Source organism: Microtus oregoni, unplaced genomic scaffold (assembly GCF_018167655.1).
Source record: "Microtus oregoni isolate MIOR12 unplaced genomic scaffold, Mior012 000000F_ref0000247, whole genome shotgun sequence".
NCBI classification, from domain to species: Eukaryota; Metazoa; Chordata; class Mammalia; order Rodentia; family Cricetidae; genus Microtus; species Microtus oregoni.
Genome location: NW_024543059.1, coordinates 76907151 through 76930005, shown reverse-complemented (window position 1 = coordinate 76930005; position 22855 = coordinate 76907151). Strand labels below are relative to the sequence as shown.

At 41.0% G+C, this 22855-nt stretch overlaps 1 protein-coding gene across 23 annotated transcripts in view; it reads right to left on the bottom strand.

The window, feature by feature from the left end:
• Ank2 (ankyrin 2) overlaps positions 1 to 22855 on the bottom strand; it is a 520770-nt gene that overhangs the window by 254771 nt on the left and 243144 nt on the right. The window lies entirely within an intron of this gene.

The following is a 22855-nucleotide window of genomic DNA, read 5'->3' as shown; positions in this document are numbered from 1 at the left end:
GGAACACTTAGCACAATGCTGCCACATAGTAATTGTTCCCTTCTTCTCTCTGCTGGATTCTAAGAGGACTGAGAGCCACTTTCTAGAGTTCCCGAGCTGTCGAATCTATGAGTCTAACGTCATCTTTATCATTCAACCTACAGCAGTTAATTTTACTTTCAAAATATTTGTTCAATCCTTTGTCTCCTCCTTAAAGAAACTGTCTGATGTCTGATACATGACTCCACGCACACACCACAAAGCTCTCAGAGTGGTTTTTGCAAACTGTAAATATTACTGATACTTTCTTTTTATAAAAATATTTTAACTGTATATGTGTATGTGCGTATGTGTGAGTGTGTGTCTGTGTGTGTGTGTGTGTGTGTGTGTGTGTGAAAGAGAAAGAGAGAGACCCAATGGAGACAAGAAGAGGATACCCAATTTCTCTGATTGAGAATTACAGGCAGTTATAAGGTTAAAAGCCAACAGATGAGGGTACTAGGACCCAAACATGCCTCCTCTGAATAAACACTACCCATTCTTAAGCTCTCAGCCATCTCTTCAGTCCCCATTACTCCCTCTCTTGATCAAAATTTCACTCCCTGAAAGATGATGCACCTCAGTTTCTAAGGCTTTTAAACCACATAGTGGCCACCTTTGCTCACGAAGCTTCAGGGGAAAAAAAAAACAACACATAAATCTTCTCATACAGAGAACCAGGAAAGATTTCATAGTGAGGCAGCATGAAAACCAAAGCAGTGTCAGATGTCCTTCCTCCGTCCAAAGAGTAACACCGATCTAGAGACTTGGGAACAAACAGTTGAAGAGCAGATGGCAACATGAACTCAGGCTTGGATATTTGTGTGTGTGTGTGTGGGCGGGGGGAAACCCAGCAGGTTTATCCTCTAGAAAGTTAATAAACTTTTTGAGGTTGAAAAAAAAAAAAAGGTAGGACTAACTCTCTGAGGTTTAGGCTTCATTTTGGAAACTTGTGATGTGTGCACCTCTGGCAGGGTATGCCTCTCAGGCACTGCTCAACCACAGCATCACCTGACTTGGCTACCCCAGACACCAGGGCGACTCTTGACCAGCAGCACCAAATCTGCCAAAAGAACAACATGAAGAAAAGTCCCTGGCAGTTCTGCCTTCTGGAGGTGCTGCTGCTGCCAATGGGATCACAGCTTGTTAACGCAATATGCCACCTGCACATGGGCTCGATTGGATGGCTGGAATGGATAGCACCGTTCCAGTCTTATTTAGATCAATCACGGTGCACTTGCGAAGGAAAAGGGATCACAAGAGAACTGTGGACATAACCAACTGGCAATAAATATTTTTCAATTTTTGTTTGCAAACCATGTATTGCATCCTTTGCAGGAGAAAACTGGCTCCTGTAATTACGATTCCTACTTTAAAGGTCTATATTGATGCCGGTTGAGCTTTCCAACTGTGCCAATAGGAAGTGATCCTTCACATGTTTGTCTTCATATTTCAGGAGCAGAAGCAGAAACACATGCAACCAGCCTGGGTTGTACATGCTTTGTGTGAAGGCTTACACAGATGGACTGTTTGGAAATTGAACTTGAACCATCACCCCGTGTGATAGCATGGTGATCAGCTATGGGCTTTGATTCCTTAGCTACTTGTAAAATATGTACAAGTCTTTCACAGACGTAAAGTAGAATGCAGCTCTTCTGGGGGACAGATTGAACTCAATAACTAGCTCTATTTGTTTAAGAGACAAATATGTATGAAGAGACAGAGAACCCACAAAGGCAGTTTCTCTTTCTACCCTTGCTAATTGGATCTAAGTTCTCTTGGTGGATTCTGGTCAATAGACACAGGTAAGAACTGAAGGGATGTGTCTGTTCACTTGAGCTATGCCTAATTCCTCTTAAGTAACTCAAGTTTTTATGAATGCTCCTTTAAAATCTTTACATATTTACAGAACTAGCATCTTTTCACTGAAAATATTTTGAGCCCTACAGAAAGCTGTAAAGAAGATACCTTAAATCATCTATATTTAACGGTTCAGATATGACCATTGTAGTGATTTGAATAGGAGTGGTCCCCATGCACTCATGTGTTTGAATGCTTGGCCCATAGGGAGTGACACTATTAAAAGCTGTGGCCTTCTTGAAGTAGGGATGGCCTTGTTGGAGGAAGTGTGTCACTGTGGAGATAGGCCTAGGGTGGCAGTCTCCTTCTGCTACCTGCAGATCAAGATGTAGAACTCTCAGCTCCATCTCCAGCACCATGTCTGCACACTGCCATGCTTCTTGTCAGGAGAATAATGGACTGAACCTCTGAAACTGTAAGCCAGCCCCAACCAAGTGCTTCCCTTCATAACAGCTACAGTGCTCATGGTGTCTCTTCACAGAAATAAAGTCCTAAGACATCACGTTTTTTTTTTTTTTTTGTCTTTTTGGAGACAAGATCTCAGCCTAGACATGAGCCACCTGGCACTGTTGTTAATTGTTATGTTTCTAACCAATGCTCATGTAGCTGTTTTCATCATTATCAAAATCCAGCATTTAATATCCTATTTCTTCATATGGTAAACGTATTGCATATACATTTTCTTATATTAACTGGCTACATTTTCCTCTTCTGTGGATGTCACAAAATACATGTTTGCTCATAATCCAGCAGGGGAATTGAGATTTTGACAAAGAACAAATAGGAAGGCTGGAAAGGAAAAAAAAGTTAATCAAATAACAAAGACCTCTGTTTGCAGATGTTTGTTTTGCTATTGATAAACAATGTAGCAATAACAATTTCGTGAAATAAATCCTCTCTTCATAGCTATTATTTCCTTAAGACAAATGCCCAGGGACAGGAAATTACTGAGTAACAGTGTTCAGATTCTCTGACTTTTACTAAAATACTATTTTCTAGTCAAAAAGTATTTTTAAAAACATCTTATTCTAGCCATATTGAATATTCTTGTATTTTTAGATTGACAATCCAGAAATGCCTAAGTATTTTGAAAGATTTTATTTTTAAAGGCATCCAGACAATGAGACTTTGTTGTTGTTGTTGTCCCTTGACAAATCATTGTATGACTGATTGTAACTGGAGTACCACAAAAACTAAGACATTGCAAACGCTATTTGATGAAAATTTAAAAACACAAGGTAAGGCCGGGCGGTGGTGGCGCACGCCTTTAATCCCAGCACTCGGGAGGCAGAGGCAGGCGGATCTCTGTGAGTTCGAGACCAGCCTGGTCTACAAGAGCTAGTTCCAGGACAGGCTCCAAAACCACAGAGAAACAAAAAAAAAAAAAAAAACCATACACACAAGGTAAGATGATACACAACATGAAGGTAATTTATCATCATCTGGTCACACCGTAAAACCTCAAACCCTCAGATTTAATGGTAATTTCAACACCTAAGAATGTTACTCCCACATACATCCAAAATGTATTCCAAATTTTTCAAACTAAATATTAAACTTCATAGTTACATACATATACAAATATGTGTAACTTCACCCGCCCTATTACACAGCAGGAGTATGATGAAGTCAATAGCCGCAGGTGCAGACTCCAGTAATAAACTGAGCATAAGATCTTACTGGAAAACACTGAATTTCCCAAGGTAAAAAGTTGCTGGCGGGACTGACATGGACTCCTGTGGAAAGTTTACAGCGAGACGACTTTGTCATGAAAAGCCAGGTACATCTATTACTTCTGTTTTTATCCCTCCTATCTCTAATGCCATATGGCGATAACAGCACACATCTTTCAAGTACCAAAATGTTGAAACTGCTGGCACTTTCCTCCAGCAATTATGCCCTCAACTGCTCTCTGTAGATTATGGTTTTCCATAACAACCTCCAATTTACTTTTCTTTCCCTTTTCAAGTTGAACAGATACTACAAACCATTTGCTCAATTTTCAACATCAGAGTACTTGAAATAACCCAAGATAAGACATACTTTCTGCCAATGTCAAAGAAAATAAGTCACACAGGTGTCCAGCATGCTGAGTACGAGCAACTCAGGCACCAGGGAACAGAGTTTTGTACATGCTATGTACCAGTGCTATCAAAGGTTAGCTCCACACCACTTCTTCCCCTACCGGCCTCCATTCTTATATGTTTCTAAAGGAAAGCTTCCTGGCAAGGGGACCAGATCTATCGATGGAAGCAAGAGAATGGGGAGCCCCTGGAACAACCTACTAAGAAAGGATTTATTTCAGCTCACATTTTAAGACACACCCAGACAGCGAAGTCAAAGCAATGGGAGCTTGCAGCAGCTAGTCACATCTCATCTACATTCAGGAAACAAGAAAGACTTCTAGCTCACCTGGAGATTGCTTTTTCTACTCTCTACAGTCCAGATTCCAGAACCAAAGAGATGGTCCCATCTACAACTAAGAGGGGTCTTCCCATGTCTATTAACATAAACCCCCTTCTAGGCAAACCTAGAAGTCCCTCTCCCGAGGAGATTCTGGATTCTGCCAAGTTGACAGTTGGCACTACCCATCACTCCATGTAAAGATTGTTACAAATGCCACGTTTCATTGACTCCTTCACAACCTGGGCCACCCTTGAGTTCTCATGAAGCCAGAGTTCCACTCTTCTTGTATCAGCAAAAGTCACGGAAAGGAACAAACATCTGTGGGGAGATTTAACTCTAAAAGCCACTCAGGTACTTTCCTGTCTCTACTCTCCCTAGCCTTAGAATGGTGCTCTCATCCAACATGGGGGAAAGATGTGTGCCTACTACCTAAATCAGAGTAGTAATGTACTAATTATTAGGAAGCAAGTAGAAGGTGGCAATGGGTTCTGATAGGATCGCGTGCAGTGAGTAGATATTCTAGTTTCCTTCTGAGGCTGTGATGAACACCCTGATCAAAAGCAGTTTGGGGAGGACAGGCTTTGATTTCCACTTGCAGATTACAATCCATCATTGAGAAAAGGCAAAGCAGGAAGTCAAGGCGGAAACCAGGAGGAGACAGAATCACAGAATCATAGAGACATGCTGCTTGCTGGTTCGTTCTTTGGCTTCTGCTTACCTAGTACGGTAGACAGCCAGGACACCCTGCCCAGGAAATGGTGCTACCTACACAGGGCTGGGCCCTCCTACATCAGCTAAAACTATCCAATCAAGGCAATCCCTCAAGGAATGTCCATAGGCCAACCTGATAAAGACAAATACTCAATTTTTGATAGTGGCAGGATGTGCCAATGATAGTTAATGCTAACTAGGACAGGAAGAGTGAACATGCTAATGGTTAAAGAAAGAAGAAGTCTGGCTTAAGGAAAAGTAGCTGGAGTTTATGTACAAAGGAGGCCACAGTGGGCTACAGTCCAGCTAATGCATAGCCATGAGCTACATGGGGATGAGTTTATAAGCTCTGTGCCTTTCCATTTCATTCTCTAACAAGATGCACGGTGCTTTTCTCACACTGGGATGCTGTCCTATTATGCCTGGAAAGTCATGGGCTCTTATGTACCGCCGCCCTTTCTCACAATGAGTTGTTCTCCCTATTCTGACCCGAAAGGCATTGGTTCTAAGTTTTTGTCCACTCTCACAGCATTCAGACAAGCAAGTCATGGGCAAGAGCATGATAGAGGAGGGATTATTTTAGCACTACAAGTTAGCTGTATCTCCTCTTAAAGTGAACCCAGTTTTATTCTGAGGACTTATCTTGTTACTTCAGCCTATGTAAATCTAACTTGACATTGTGGGCTCATCACCTCTCTGGGGTGTAAGGATCCTCCTTATTCATCACTGCTACTGTCATCCAGATGTGATGTGACAGTGAGTCGTAGGGACTCATCAAGCAAAAGAAAATGTCTCAAAGGGCTTATCACCTAGAGCTGAAAAGACCAGGCAGAGGGCTACAATGACACAGACCGTAAATTAGTGCGTCAGAGTCTTCCAAGGACAGTCCATTCAATGGCTGTCATTGAGTACAGTCAGGGAGGCTGCACAAGGGATTGATTGGGGTTGCTGGATCTCCTTTGTAGGAAACTGTAGTATAGTCTGAAGCTGAAGGGGTCAAAACCACATTTCACTGATTGACTACAAAACTACTGGTAGGACTTACAGAGAAAACAGACTATATCCCGTTGAACATATTGCTTTCAAGCTAGACCACAACCAGATTAAAAGAATATTTTTATTTAAATTGAGACTGAGATTCACCGTATTAGGTCAAAACTTACAGAAAGAATTTTAAGGTAGAACAATACATTATGTGACTAGCTTTGAGTAAAGGAGGCCAAGTAGCCCGGTCCTGAGAGCATTCTCCAGACCCTTCTACGGAGAGCTCCAGGGTTAGTGATCTGCCATGATGGGGATGGTAAGACTAGATGTCAGCAAGGCACAAGGGAAAACTCATCAGCTTCCTCAAGCACAGAGCAGAGCACAGTGAGAACAGAGACAGAAACCAACAAAGGAAGCAACATCTCGGTTAGAGAAACAGGAGATGTAGTCTATCAGGCAGAGAGGCACAGAGAGTAGTTAACACGCCATTTCCATGTAATGTTCACCCAACATCAACAAAAAGACCTACAGACGGTGCTAAGACTGCATCATGGACCAATCTTATGACCACAGTAAACGGACAGGTTGAACAGGACATCCCTCACCCTCAGGGTTCAGGATTAGACTGTTCTGGTCAAGTGCTAGCTAACAGAGCAAGGCAATATCAAGTAACATGATATTTCATTTCAACCAGGGATAGAAATTGAGATGAGGGAAGAGCTGGAGGCACCTTCTGTAGCAGTAGGCTATGAGCTAACCAGAGTGTCAAGTGGCCCTTGTCCTTCGGTAAGACCAGGGAACAAGACTGAACAGGAATTGTATCGAAGGAAGATACAAGTGGTGACTTCAAAACATCACTGGAGATTCAGGACCCGAAACGGCAGTGACTCTCATGAGATCCCACAGGTTAAAAAGAAGCAGGATTTCCCACGCAAGTTTAGCTTAACTTTGTGGCACAGACACGGCATCTCTTTGGTCATCCTACTTATTTTCATGTGTCAGCAGGGTGCTCAGGTTAAAACAGCATGCGGCTAAGCCAAGAGTCAATGGATTCATTAACTTTGAAGAGACTCAGCTGTGCCAGGCAGTGGCTACAGAGTGCTTGCCTCGCACATGTGAAACCATGGGTCCTATCCTCCATAGCGCACAAACTGGACCTGGCGCATATATCTATAATCCCAGTAGTCAGGAGGTAGAAGTGGGTAGATCCAAAATTCAAGGTCATCTTTGGCTACACAGTTAGTTTGAGGCCAACCTGGGCTACATTAGACCTTATCTCAAAACTGATTTTCTTTTTTTTTTTCTTTTTTTTCTTTTTGTACCAGGCACGATGACAATTGCCTGTCACCTCAGCACGCAAGAGGATGAAGCAAGAGGTTGGGAAGTTTAAGGCCAGCCTGGGCTACAGAGAGACCTTGTCAAACAAACAAAAACCAATCAAAAAGATGGCTCACAATGTCCAGCACTCAATCCTATAGTGATCTTCCACTTGATTTGCCTTGCTTTCTGGAAACATGTTCTCTTCTCTCTCTAATGCCTAATGGTCACTGCAGCCTGAGCTGAAGACCTGGAAGGCAGCCTGCTCTAATTTGGCTGACTTGATGGTTTGTGCCAAAAACAGTTGTTAAATTCTGTTCTCCAGGCGGCACGGCTGTTTTATAACAAACTGCTGGCTAATTAGGGCACCCATGTTCTTTATTTCTCCTTGACCTTGCCCGTTGCCTCCTCGCAGCTTCCCTGCTCCTAACACTATCTTTCCATTCTTTTACTGTCTCGTCTGCTCCTCAGCTTGCTTTTCACTTCCAGGGCTTTTATCCCCATTTCCAGCTTTCTGCAGCTGTTGGGTCTGATGCTTCCTGTGTGGCTTCTACTTTGATGCTTCCTTAATTCTAAAGTGATTACTTGAGCTGGAGAGATGACCAGTGGATAAAGTCGATTGCCGCCAAGTCTGGTGATCTGTGTTCAACACCGGAACCCACATTAAGGTGGAAATAGAGAACTAACTTTATAAAGTTGTCCTCTGATCCCCACAGGCATGCTGTGGTACATGTCTGCCTCTCACAGACCCTCACACACAATAGTGACACAAAAATGTAATAAAATGCCAACTTATCTCTTATTGTCTTTAACTTTTACTTTAGCTATATCACTGTTCTTCCTACAATACAAATAGATAATCTTGTAAGTTATTTCTAATCATTTTCTTTATGTGATAAAAATCCTTTCTGAAACCTAGACAATACATTTAAGTGTTCCACTAGACAACTTACTAATGACCTACTAAAATGCTTTTATATATTGTTTTCATCATATGGTAGAAAGTTGGAATTTTTTTCATTTTCTTTTTTTGATGTCCTTCATTATTTGGGCTACCTGTTTGTTTTTGAGACCAGGTCTAACCCTGTAGCCCAGGCTGAACTAGAACTATGTAGCAATCTCCTGTCAACAATCCTCCTGCCTCAGTCTCACAAGTCCTGCCATTCCAGACATGTACTACTATGCATAGCATAGTTTCCAAGTTTTTAATGGGTTGTGAGTTCAGATGATATACACAACCGAATGGGCAGTAGAAAGCAAGTCTATCATACTTTTAAAGATCTCTAGAAATCTCCAATATGCAAATGACTTTTTTGTTTGTTTGTTTTTGAGAAAGGGTTTCTCTGTGTAACAGCCCTAGCTATCGTGGAACTAGCTCTGTAGTATAGGCTTGAACTCATAGAGATCTGACTGCATCTGTCCCTAGAGTGCTGCCCTTTTTTTACCTATAGTCTAACAACAGAGCATTAACACAGGGCACACTGTGGCAAACACTAGTCTAAGCATTTGACACTTGGTGACTTCCTTAGCTCTCACAGAAACCCTCATGGGTGGGTCCATTTTTATAGATGAGGAAACTGAGGCACAAAAACTTGGCTGTCTCTACAAAGTTGCAGATGCAACACAAGACCCCAAGTCTGTGTTCTACCTGGTATATCCTTCTTTGTTCAGTGTGATCCTTCTCTCTTTCTGGAGCATAGATCATACTCAGTCCTCTGCTTAAAATGCTTCCTTCGTGATGTGCCTAGCTTCTTTCCCACCCATCCAGCCACGGTAGCTTGAGTTGTTGCCTAGCCTCTTCCCTTCTCGGAGGCCTTCCCTGTGCCACAGTAATAAGCTCGGTAAGCTTCCACTGCTGCAGTTCCCATGCGATAGAGCTTACAAGAGGTAACACCTATTGATGTGCTCGCCATCCTCCATAAACTCCCTGAAGCCAAGAATAGGTTTCTCTCCTTTTGATGGTTTATATTTGACCAGATTTGGAAATGCCCAGCCCTTGAAATGGGTCATAAAAATGTGCTATGAGAAGAGACCGTGATGTACAGAGGATAACGGAGACCTCGCCAGTTAACTACAAACCTCCCCAATAATAGAATCATAGTAACTGAACTTCAAGGGCTCACAATGAGTATAACAGTCCCTGCAGTTAGCATAAGAAGACTGCAGGAGGCATAGGAATGTGTGCTTCTAAGATATCTCGATAAAGGTAGAAAGGAACCAAAAATACAACTGCACACAATTAAACTGAAACCAAACACCTTTAAATAATTAGGTATTAGTCAATAAAAATATGTTGTTTTGCCAAAATATTTATACTTCAACTACATTTTTAGTTTATTGTATGATTCTTTTTTTCTTTATGTATATTGACTTATTCCATACATACTGTATCCGTTTGCCTTCTTTTTTTAAAATTTTACTGATTTTTATTGAGCTCTATGTTTTTCTCTGCTCCCCTTCCTGCCTCTCCCCTCCCCTTCAACCCTTTCCCAAGGTCTCCATGCTCCCCAATTTACTCAAGAAATTCTTGCCCTTTTCTATTTCTCATGTAGATTAGATAGATCCATGTATGTCTCTCTTAGGGCATTGTTGCCTAGGTTCTCTGGGATTGTGATTTGTAGGCTGGTTTTCTTTGCTTTATTTTTAAAAGTCACTTATGAGTGAGTATATGTGATAATTATCTTTCTGGGTCTGGGTAACCTTACTTAAAATGATGTTTTCTAGCTCCATCCATTTACCTGCAAAATTCAAGATTGTATGAGTCTTTATAGAGAAAGTGCTAAGGTATAAAACACACCTGAACAATAGTCCAGGAAGGCAGTTCTCACATATGACAGCTGAATGGAGACCTTTGGTTTAGGAGCACTTGCATGACAAGGTTTTCAGAAACAATCAAATAGGAAATGTAGGGAAGTGAGCTTTAATGGAGTAGCCTCACCCAGGAAATGACAACTTTTACAATTCAGCTCCTCAAGTTCTACGCTTGCTGTTGATTTTCAGGTATTTTTAGAATCTAGTATATATAAAAGCAACCAGCCACAACTTCTGGCCAATGAATGTAACCTGATATCATTATGTATTCATTTACTTGGTCTCCAAACTAAGATTGTAGCTACACAAATACAGTACATCTTCTATGAGCTGGACAAAAAGCAATTATTTTTAAGACAGAAGACATCTGTTTTAAAATACACTGTGGGAATAGAACTTGAGTCAGGCAAGAGGAAAAAGGCGAACTCAAAATGTTTTCTAAGAAAAGGCAATGCTGAGTTCTGCCTTTCCAAGAATCTCTCATTTTATTAATGACCATTATCAACTTTTTCATCTATAGTGTTGGCTGCAGGTATGAGATGTTTCCTCAGCTATAACCAAAGGCTTTCATTCCAGACACCTTGCAGAACTGATGGTCTCTGTTTCAGTTTGGTAACATCCAAGCACAAATATTGGATTCCAAGGAGATAAAAGACGCAGAGCCATGGGTTAGCCGTCACACAGGCACTTCTCTCTGTTGCCTAAATTGGTTTTAGTGCAGTAATTCCTCCAGGTCATCCTAGGGTCAACAGATACAATTATAAGAGTAAGCCAGGATAAATAATCAAATTTGCAGAGAGAAAAGGCAAAATATTCATCCAATTATTAAATGTCATAGCCATACCGCCTTGTAATTATTACTGGACAGAAAACAAATGAGCGTTTACTCGGTAACTGCTGGTGAACAGATGTGTGGGATCACTCTCACACTCAGTGAACACCCAGTGCATCAAGAGTGTTAGCCATAGCCGCTTCAGTATTAATTATCCTTGGGATGTAACTGTTTCTATCAAAAATCTCCCAGCTGCCTAGCATGTGCAAGAACCTCTCCTCAATCTACAGTACAAACTCTCTCTCTCTCTCTCTCTCTCTCTCTCTCCCCTCCCTCCCTCCCTCCCTCTCTCTCTCTCTCTCTCTCTCTCTCTCTCTCTCTCTCTCTCTCTCTCTCTCTCTCTCATACAAACACACACATACACACACACTTCTAAAAGGGCAGTTTAATCATGTATCTTTACTTTATGGAATTATTCACAACTGGTATCCAATTAACAAAATATGTGATATCTACCTAAACATAGTTCTATGTGTTACCGAAAATACCTTCTGAGAGTATGCTGTAGAAGAACAGTAATTAGACATACAGCAATAGGCAAAGCTGGACAGTCAGAAAAGACACAGACCATAAGAAGGGCTGAGCACGCAACTCAGCTGGCAAAATGCTTGTCCAGCACACTCGAAGCCCTGGGTTCAATTCCCTCACCACAAAAACCTAACTTGGTAGCACACAGCCAGAGTCCCTGCACTGGAGAGGTGGATTGTCTAGACTGCATAGTGAGCCTCGGGCCATCAAGGGCTGTAGTGATACCTTGTCTCATAAAACAGAAACAAAGTGATCTTAAAGCTGTGACTTGGAGGAACCTATGAAGGGGAGGAAGTTCACTATTTTGTGTGATGACCCATGATTTGGTACTTCCTAATCTGAGCAAGGTGTTTTGTGAAGCCACACACAACCTGTCACTTGTCACTGTGGTCAGAAAATGCCCTGAAAAGTCAAGTGTGGAAACCACTTCAGGTCACCAAGGCCTCTGACCCACTCAGGAACATTCAGAGTACTGGTTCCTCTGTAGGCCAGAACACAGAATGGATGAATGCCCCATGTAATAAACCTGTCAGTCCCACTGACTTCTTAACAACTGGGAAGGGGCTCCTGGTGTGTAATGAAATTACAGAGCACATGATGGATTGCTGACCTTTTTATTTAGGACAAGCATCACGAACTCATTAACAATTTCACCCTTATACTGGCCAAGCTACATGAAGAGAGTCAGGCATTTGTCAAAGGCAGTTGAAGCACAGATGAAAATACAAAAGCATAAAGCTTCTTCATTCTACAGTGTTCCACTTCAGAGAGTGGGAACTCACATCTGACTTCAAAATTCTGAAAGCTTCATGGTTGCAGTCAACAAGTACATGAAGACTATTTTCCCAATTGGGCTTATACTTCTGCTTTGACTAGTATTTGAAAGGGGGTTTAAAAATTAGCTTTTTAAACTCACTGGCCAACCAGAATAAATATATGTCTTATTTACTTTCCTATTGCTGTGACAGAACACCATGGCCATGCACTTTATAAGAGAGAGGGATTATTTAGGCTTAGGGCTCCAGGTGGGAAAACAGGGCAGCAGGCCGGCATGGTGGCCTTGAACTGAAATCTCAGAATCTAGGGCGCACGCCTCAGACAGCAAACAGAAAGCAGACAGAGCACACTGGAAACAGTGCATGACATTTGACCTCAGAGACCACACCGTGACATACTTCCTCCAGCACGGTCATACCCCCTAAACCTAATCCCACAGTATTACCAACTGGGGACCAATTACACAGATGTCCGAGAACATCAGGGATGCCTAGTTTATTCAAACCTCCATCACATGTCAATGAGATGAGTTTCCAATGTAAAGAAAGCCCCTTCTGTGACACTTTATTTCAGTTGAATGGCACATTGTAGTGTTCACATGGAGCGTAGGGTGGGAGAGATCAGATCATCAGTTTGACTAGGAGTCAAACCACAGCTCATCATTTAGTACCTTGATGGGTTCAGTCAGGGAAGATGTTTTAACTCTGTCTCCTCACTTTAAGTAGGAGGATAATGGCTATAATGCTATGTAAGGATAATGCTGCGTGTATGCGTGCATCCTAGAACCAAGGAGGCTGAATAAGGCAGGAGGGTTGCAGTTTGAGACCTGTCTGGACCAAAGAGCTAGACTCTTTCTCAACCAAAGAAAACACACAACCGTCCTTCCTAAAGAAATATGGATAAGAAAGTACTCTTGATAAAAAAATATATGAAGATAATACAAGGCCAAATTAGATATTGAACTCAGCATATATATCAATGTATATTATCTATTGTTATCATAAAATAGTACTCCAATAATTTTTATCATTAAATGTCTCAGTCCATTGAGCAAAACATAATTTATTCAAGTATAAAGTAATGTAGGCTCTCCCTCTTTCTTTAATTACATTACTCTTCCTATGTACCTTCCAAAAATACCAGAGTTCTTTCTTATATTTAGAAAATGAGTGATTGTGGAATAATCTCAACAATAAAGAAGAGTCACAGAGAATTGTTTTAAAAATGTTTGTTTTGATGCTGAAGTTTGGTATGTCTATGCTTAGCATAGGTGTTTCCTTACTTTGACCAGCGGCTCTCTGCAGTTGACAGGCAGGCATGGTGAGTGGCACCTGTAACCACAACACTGGGTTCAAGGCCAGACTGTTCCACAAGGTGAGTTCTATGCCAACCTGGTCTACCCAGTAAGACCCTGTCCCAAGCAACAACAGCAATGGAATTATATTGGAATCATGGTAGAAAGAATCGTGTTACACTTTGGAAAGCTGAACAGTTGAAATCAAAACCCAACTCATCCCAAAACTTCATAATGCGGATTTATTCTGAGTCTCGGGGCATAGTTATGTCTTTTTGATTTACATTTTATTAATAATACTCAAATGCAGTTTTCAGAGCAGCCTTAGAAACTGTGAAAACAAACTGACATTAAAAGTGTCCGCCCTCACTGCTCTCAGCCCACCAGCTCCTCAAGTCTCCTCTGTAACTGGAAGACAAAGTATGGCAGCGAGAACCACCCACAGGCGTGCTCCCTGCCCCAGTGTGGAAACCCCTTCTGTGCACAACAGAGCTGATTCTCTTTCAAACACATTCCTTTACATGTGTTTATGAAGTGTGTGTGTGTGTGTGTGTGTGTGTGTGTGTGTGTGTGTGTGTGCATGTGTGGAGGTCAAAGAACAACTTCTGGAGGTCACTTCTCTCCTGCCATGTGGATTCTAGGGTCAAATTCAAGACATCCTGCTTGGCGACAAGTTCCTTCACCTCGCGAGCCATCTTGCTGAGGCAAGGCTTATAGGCTATGTATATAATCACTTTTAGACAACTTTCCTATACATATGACAATATATGGAGGATTATGATGGTATACAGAAATAATTAAATTTACTATACTTCATTGCAATAAGAAATGCATAAACCAAATTTATATGCATACCTCATCTTTAGGATCTAACTGATTTAAGAGACTATACAATATTTACTATGTCAATGTGTGTGTGTGTGTGTGTGTGTGTGTGTGTGTGTGTGTGGTGTAGTTTAAGGGCTTCCTCAGCTAGATAGCAAGTTTCAGGAGAGTCTGGGCTAAATGAGGCCCTGTGTAAAAAAAAGTCAACAACAAAAACAAAAAACAGAATTGATAAATGACGAGTCAAACATTTGAACAAGAAAATGATGTTTGATGAAACTAACATCTGGACATTATATAATATACACATGTATCAAAACATCACATGGCATGTATCACTAATATATATAATTTTTGTTTCATGTATCCATGAAAATTGATTTAATAAAAATACTTGGAACACTGCCATCTAAACAGACTCGAACTGCCACATGGAAATACTGATCAAAAATGAAGAAAAAAATGAACGATAACTTAAAGGGTTACACTATTGCCCACAGCACTGGTCAAAGCATTCCAGGATGATGCTCAAATTATACCAACACAGGCCCTAGCAGTTGGCTCTGCTTCTGTATTTTGACTTCTAAAATATCTTCCTCTCTCTCTCTCTCTCTCTCTCTCTCTCTTTCTCTCTCTCTCTAATCTAATCTTGAGTGTTTTCTGAAGAGGGGGTAGATACATGCTCTTGTTTAGAGGAGTAGAGTAGAAAGGAAAAAGTGGCCAGAGGTACAAAGATTAGACTTGAGTCCCTCTGCCTTCCACCGAAGGTAAACAAAGAAAAATGCAAAATTTGGAGGCCAGATCAACAACTACAAAAGAGGGAAGAGTCATTTGTTTCTCACTCAAAGATCAGCAAATCCAACATGAAGCTCAGGAAGAACTCAACCATATACCACAAAGCCACACTCTAACCAACAGTGTTTAAGTAATGCATTATGATAGCATATGCGAATGGTAGACAAAGTCTTATATGAGTGTTCCAGATAATTGCCATCCTGGATTACCATGTCCCTTTTACTAAGCATCAGTACTAGCCTGGTTATTCAGAAGATTCATTAGCTGGAATTTACTACTAATTGCATGAGCAGTTTAAACATATAAATATATAAAAATATATTTGTATAAACAAATATATACAAAACGTATAAATATACACAAACTAATCGGAAAATGAGTGACAGGTATTTTAGGAGAGGGGCACAGAGCAAGTTTCCCAAGCAAACTGGATTCTGCATTGGAAGCCTGAGCTGACCCAGAGCTCGAAGCACACAGAGAGCCATGTGGGAGTGCATCCACCCGTGTTACAATTCACCCACCCAATTTCTACGTCTCTGTATTGTAATTAACATTTCTCTTTATAGCTCCCTAACTCCTAAAGTAGCCTGGGAATTGTGTGGCTAAAAGGTGTCTGCATAACCAAGTTCTTCAAACCCAAGTATTTGTCAAAATCCAGCATTCAGCACTATTACTTTTCCATTGGGATTACCCTTCTAACAAATGCTCACTGACCTGTTATTCTGCAGGGCTCTCGAGAGTTTGTTACTCACAAAGCACAACCAAATGTTTGTGTATACTCAGTCACAATACTTGTGACATTACATTTCATGACAGTATAATATTTCTCTAGATTAGTCATTGTTTTATTTTTGGATGGTAATATCCAGTCAGATTACAAATTTCACCAAAGTATCTAATCAGTGACTTTCAGTTAGGTCCATAGCGCCAGTGAGTTACGTCCAGCAAATCAATGTCAAATTATTGTATCGAGAGGGTTTTCTTACACGTGAAGGAGAAGCACCTACATTAGACCAGTTAGGACAGACTGATTCTTGGAATTCTTGCTCATTAAGCAAATGTTAGAAATCAAGGTCTTCGTCTTAATGACTACAAACACAAATTAATATGTAGAAGAAAGTAAGGGTGTGTGAGCTCAAAGAAAAACAGGAATAAAAAAGAAACAGATTTAAAGGGCTGGGTTTGCTAGCACAAGCCTGTAACTCCAGTACTTGCGAGACAGATTTCTGTGATTTCAAGGTAGAAAATTTAATCCAATCAAAGCTATGTAGTGAGACACTATTTAAAAAAATAAATCAACAAACAAACAAACAGCCAGATCTGGGCTGTAGACTACTGGCAAAAAAAAACAAAAACAAAAACAAAAAACTTGTCTCACATACACAATCCTAAGTTTGAACCCCAGTACTGAAACCAAAAAAAAAAAAAAAAATTAGCTCTAATGATTAGTATTTCATCCCTCAGACATGTATGTGTGTGTGTGTGTCTCTGTGTGTGTGTGTGTGTGTGTGTATGTCTTAGACTGAGTCTTACTATATTGTATAGTCCCAGATTGTCTGAAAATTGCTATGTAGGCCAATCTGTCCTCTAGTTTACAGCAGTCTCCGGGCCTCTGCCTCCATCCCAAGTGCTGCTGTTACAGGCATGCCCCCACCATGCCCAGCCCTAGATTACAGAAGATATTAAGTAGATCACATTTTACCATCTCACTGGTTTAAAAAGATTGACCTTCCTTCAAGGGATAGGAAGTACCAGTGGAACTCAGATAAAAAGAATCATTTATAATATTTACTTGTCTCAATTACACAAAAGATTTTCTTCTATAAAAATAGCTTATTTGGTGGCAATGCTACTTTGTCTTATCAAGTAAAAGAAAATTCAAATCGAAACTTTATTTGCTGTCAGGAATTCTTCCAGTGTCCACTGAGATAAAAATAAGCAATGACTTTGTTTCTGTTCCCAACAGAAATTAGAAAAGAACACCCGCAGGAAGGCGAATGAGCTGTAAGTGTTTTCATAATTCGCATGCTCTGCACCGGACACAAGACAAAGACATACAGATTAAAAACATGAAGCCTCTTTCAAAGCACAATGACGTGACTCCGTAGGGTGTTCATGAAGAAGGTAAGAGACCTTAACACTTCAGAAGAGAGTGAGTGCGAAGGAATGAGTAATAGAACAAACACCGAGAGTGCCATGCGCACAAAGTTCCTCAGAAGAGCCCGAGACCTAGTAGTCATGAAGGTAGCGTTACCCTTATAGGCTAGCGTAAGCCGGCGTGCCTAATTCACGCAAAGGTACCCACTTATTTATCTGTGCTGTTCTCCCTGTTTTACGTGCATATTCCACGTCAAGCATGTTATCTGTCTAGGCCAATTCCTAGGAAAATAAATAAGATTTGTGAGAACAAATGTCAATCCTAGGATTCAGACATAAAGAGAGGGAAAAAACTGCTTTCTGCTTCCTTGTGTCTGAATCTAGACAAAGAACAAAAGTTGACTGTGAGAACCACGGAATAGCAATATGGCAAATGTAACCAGAGATTCTTCTTTTCTTCATTCTCTAAATGTTAACTAACTGATTTTATTTTATTCTGACTGTCTTGACACAGCTGGCCTTCATTGCTACAGTAACCGAGGTTGGCCTTGAACTATGAATCCTCAGTGTCTATGACAGATATGTATCACCATGCCCAGGTAAAGAGTTCTTCTTAAGAAGACAAAGCATAGTCCCCATGAACAACTCTAAAGTAATGACTAAACTTGACTGAGAGAAGAGATAGGAGCCTAGTAAATATCCCTAAACATTCTGATAACAGCAGGTTTGAAGATGGTCCAAAGAACAGAATTCTAGCAGTGCCCAGGTAATGTAGTGAGAAAAAAAAAAAAAAAACCCTTCAACACCTACTGCTTTTATCAGGATAGTACAGTATAAATTATTACCATAATATGAAATTGTCATTGCAAAGTGTCATAAAGATGAGTAGACAAAAGAAAAAGACACAGAAAACCTATAGAGGACAAGTAAGAAAGAATTTTTCCAGTACTAAAATTTCATCACCCCGACAGATGGTCATTTTAAATACCTCCAGTGACAGAGAATTGCTGTCTTCGGGCAACATAGACCATTTTGTCCTATAAATTGATGTTCTGTGAAAGGTCAAATTCTAAGTTACTTGGGAAATAAGTAATGGAGATATTACTCAGTACAAGGTATGCATGAAAACCTCTCTATGTTTGACTGAACTAGGAAGACCCCATTTTTAATTTAAAACCAATTTGAGCTCATGAGCACGTGAACATTCAAATGTTGGACTTGCTAACTGATCCATCAAACCATGCTCTGTGTGGCTGCTGTAAAAATAAGATCTTTAGTGTGTTCCTCATTCTGATTTCTGTGCCACAATACTTCAGTTACACATCTGGTGACATCTGTCATCTCTCTAGTTAGCCAGTGGCAAGTCCATAGAAATAAAAAGGCCAGTGTCTGGCTGGTGACCTGAGTTCCATCCACAAATCCACACAATGAAAGGGAAGAACTGACTCCCACAAGGTCCTCTGACTTCCAGGCGTCCCCTGTGGCACATGTGCCTCTATCCCAATACAGAAAATAAACAAATGTTAAAAATTATTCAGAACACATACATAATAAAAAATACAATATGTATTAATATTCCAACAACCTGCATCACAGCACCTTAAATGAATATAAGGCATCCTACATAGCTCTTTTGTCCCACTACCCTGTTGAAAACAACCACACTTCCATTTTATTTTTACCTGTATATGGGTATCTTATCACATGACAAAAGTAGTGATGAAGCCACTTATTTGTTTACTTGTCTTGGAACAACTTACCAAATCTAGAGGTCTTAAGGGACTGTCCCATGTAACTGATGCTTGGCCATTTCCATTTTCACCCATATAAATTATCTAAGGCTCCTTCAGCCTCTTCTGGGGCCAAGTCACTGCCGTCTTATTGGTATCAAGTTGGAAAACATGTTGAGCCGAATGACAACATGCTTCTAGGTTATTTTAATATAATCAGACAAGATACTAGATGGAATAAGAAGTTTCTGTGGAGTCACCGCGGATTTAGAGTAGGCTCAAAACTTCCCTATTCTCTTCATTTCCATACTTCTTAATGATCATTTTTGACCCAGAATCTAGCCCAGAATTGGCAAAGCCATTTATCTTTCTTCCCGTATTACCCCGAACATCAACCTCAGTTCTTCACCTGGTTAACACTGAGTTTGTGTGAAACAATTGTGTCTTAAGGAAACTGTTCTTTGAAACATTAGTAGCATTACTAGCCACAGCTTATTTTACTCGGACCTAAATAGCAGGCAAGGATAAGCAGATCTGTCTCTCAGCAGAAGTAGCTTAGTGCTGAAGCTTGAGAGAGAAAACAGGAGCCACTAACTTCCAGCAGCTGGCCTTGGTGTCCTATGGAACAAGGGCAATTCCAGGAGCACCAACATCTCCCAAGATCACTCTGTGTCCAGCGTGGAGCGAGACAGAAGCAGCACCTCCCCCTTATCATATCCAAACACAGACAAAGCACAGACACAGCCCAAGCCACAAAATACCAAACACTTTAGATAAACGGGAGCAATGCCTTTGTCAATCAGGGCTCTAATAACACTGAATTGTACCTGCTTTCTGATGGTACACCATCCAGAGAAAGAATTGCTACTGCCTGGAAACCCCTTTCTACTGTAAATACTGTCTGTCTCCAGGACCAATCCATATCTTATGATTTCCTGGGCACCTCTCACTGCAATGGTCCACTGCCCCTGTGTTGTGTTTCTTCCTGCCCACTGCAGTAGGTCAAACACACACAGGTCAACTGCAAGTGAATTCCGAGTGGTCACGGAGTGGAGAAGACAAACAAGCTCAATTACTGAAGCTAAACAAGAAAGTCCCTGAAGAATTTTCTGTCCTTAACGTACTACCCAAAATTCTGCTATAAACAAACACTTTCTTGAGCCTATTTTCTAACAGGCTCTTACGGTCAAAGACCCTCTGGTCCTTTCCCTCAGAACCACTTTTCATGATGTATAAAGATGAGGTCATGGCCCATCTGCCCTTCCTTTACTAGAGCAGAGGACCATTTATAAGAAACATAATGAGCAGATGGATCTCTACCTAGGCCAAGGCAAGCTGGTGGCCAACCATCCTGGAGACTCAGAATTCCACACCAGATCACAGTGAACCTCTAACAGAAAACAACAACAACATAAACAAAAATCCACTGCTAGACAGGAGGGCTTGGCATGGCCTTCACTTCAGCTCTTGTTTTTCTCTGCTTGTATGTCATTCCCAGATGCTTATGCTCTGATTAGTATTTCCTAACCAAAGAACATTGGATGGTCTAGTTTTCACACAGGAAAGATTTAGCAGCAGCAATCCAGTGGTAGAGAGCTTACCTAGAACACATGCCCCAAAGGCTAGTACCACAGGAAGAAAGCTAGGATGGGAAGATGGGGCTGGTTCAGTCAATAAAGTGGGGCCCTGCAAACATAAGGACCTGAATTCAATCCCCACATCAAAATGCCACAGAGTTTTTTAATTGTGTGTGTGTGCCCTGGGGGTGGGGCAAGAGACAGGAGTAGCCCTTGGGATTACTTGTCAGTCACATCATTAAGAAGCATCAGGCCAATGAGAGATCTTCTAAAAGAAGTAGATAGCCTTCCTAAGACCACCACAGGCTCTTCTCTGGAGCCTATATGTGCACACACGTGCCTACACACACATCCATGAACACACACCAAGTAAGTACAAAAGAGAAAGAAGAGGGGAAGTGAGAAAGGAAGGAGGGAAGAATGGAGGAAGGGAGACATTTAAGTTACCTGCTATGCAAAATAATAGGAGACAATAATCAGCTCCATCACACACTCATACACATCTCGATGATTTAAAAATATATATTTTTAAAAATAATTTCAAATTAGAGCAAATAACTTTCAGTATTTAAAAGACTGCTGGCCTTTCATCTCTAATATTCTGTCATTTCACTTCTTTTAAAAGCACAACAGACTTCCTTCCCTTCTTGAAAGGCTTACTACAGTGAACACCCATTAAGAAAACAATAACAACACACAATTCTGTCAACTACACCCTACATGGTGTCCAAATAGTCTTGCATCTGTTATTTTAAATCCTCACAAGATACTCAGGCATGTGTACAATTACCCTGTTTTCACAGATGAGTGCTGATGTATGTTCCAAATACCAAGGGAGGCACGAGGGTCACACCTCCTTTCATCAGACTTGACATATGGAGGGTGTGTGGGCACCTCCTCTGCACCATGTGATAATGTTTCTAACAGCGATTCTTAGATGAAATGGCTTTCAACACTCAATAATTCAGTGTTCAAGTGCATACACATACAAACACACATGTATGTACACACACGTATATATTTAAAACTTGCTACTGATTGCTATATTTTAGCTATAAAAAGAATAAGCTCCTAAAATCAACTGAGGAAAAAAAATGAAATCTAAAAGAATATTATACTTGTTACACGGAGGGTCTAGTGTCTCACTATCCTGTAATACTTTGAGATGGCTTCTGCCCTGTGGATTTACTATCATCTACGAGAGCTTAAAATTTCCTCGAGACACATTTCCCACCCCCTTAGCAATCCTGAGGATACTGCTTACAACGCAGCACAGGGGCTCCAGAGAAGAACTAGGAGAATCTTGAAAAGATAGTGTGGATTACAGCAGATCCACACCCCACCCCCCAATTAGCTAATCCTCTATGAAAACACCATGCAGTGAAGGGGAATCCAGAACTCTCAGGGACTGACGGATTCTGTGCTCACATCTCCCTGAATTACTTACTTGCCTCCTATCAAACATCACTGTCTTCATGCTATTATTAAAAACTGTCATGTGTGGGCACACGTGTTTATCTAAGGCATTACATGACCACATGACACCATCCGACAAATACACCACTCTCTGGTTTGTTGTGTCTTTTAAATATCACAGATTTCAAATTATTTAGACTTTTATTAGGAGACGTTTATTATACCACAGAGCTGTAGTTTTGAGACAACAAACACCATACAAACCCAACAGTGGTGAAATAAGAAATAGTCATTTGTTCACAACTATGATATTTTTGTCATCTGCTCTTTCAAAATCCAAAGACATCAAAGCGGCAGAAATCATCTCTGGAAGAATCAGATGAAATACCCCGCCCATATTTTTGCTCCAGGACACGAAGGGATCTTAGAATTGATCTAGGAAGCCTCTGTTTCAGAGGTGGGGCTCAAGAGCTCCGGAAGGCAGTAGTACTCCAGGAGTCGCGGGCCATAAAGAGGTGCTGGCTTCGGGTGGGGCTGCCTAGTTTGCATTCCCCCCACCACACATACTGTGCTGTCCTTTCCCTGAAATCCAAGGATGTGGGATTGTATCAGAGTAAGAAATCCTACAAACTGCTTTGTGTGCCCAACCCCTCCCCCAAGCCCATAATATCTTTAGCTGTTTATCTTAATCTTTGAAAGAGCCGTCACGCTAATGTCAGAGTAAACTGTAGAAGGTCTAAGAAAGCAAAGAAATAGCATGCTGAGGAATCTGATTACCACTCTTTTCTGCATAGGAAGAACACACGAAGGGTGGGACCAAAAAGGCATCCCCTGTCTAGCCATCTCCAAGATTGTCGCCTGGCAAACACAGCTGGCT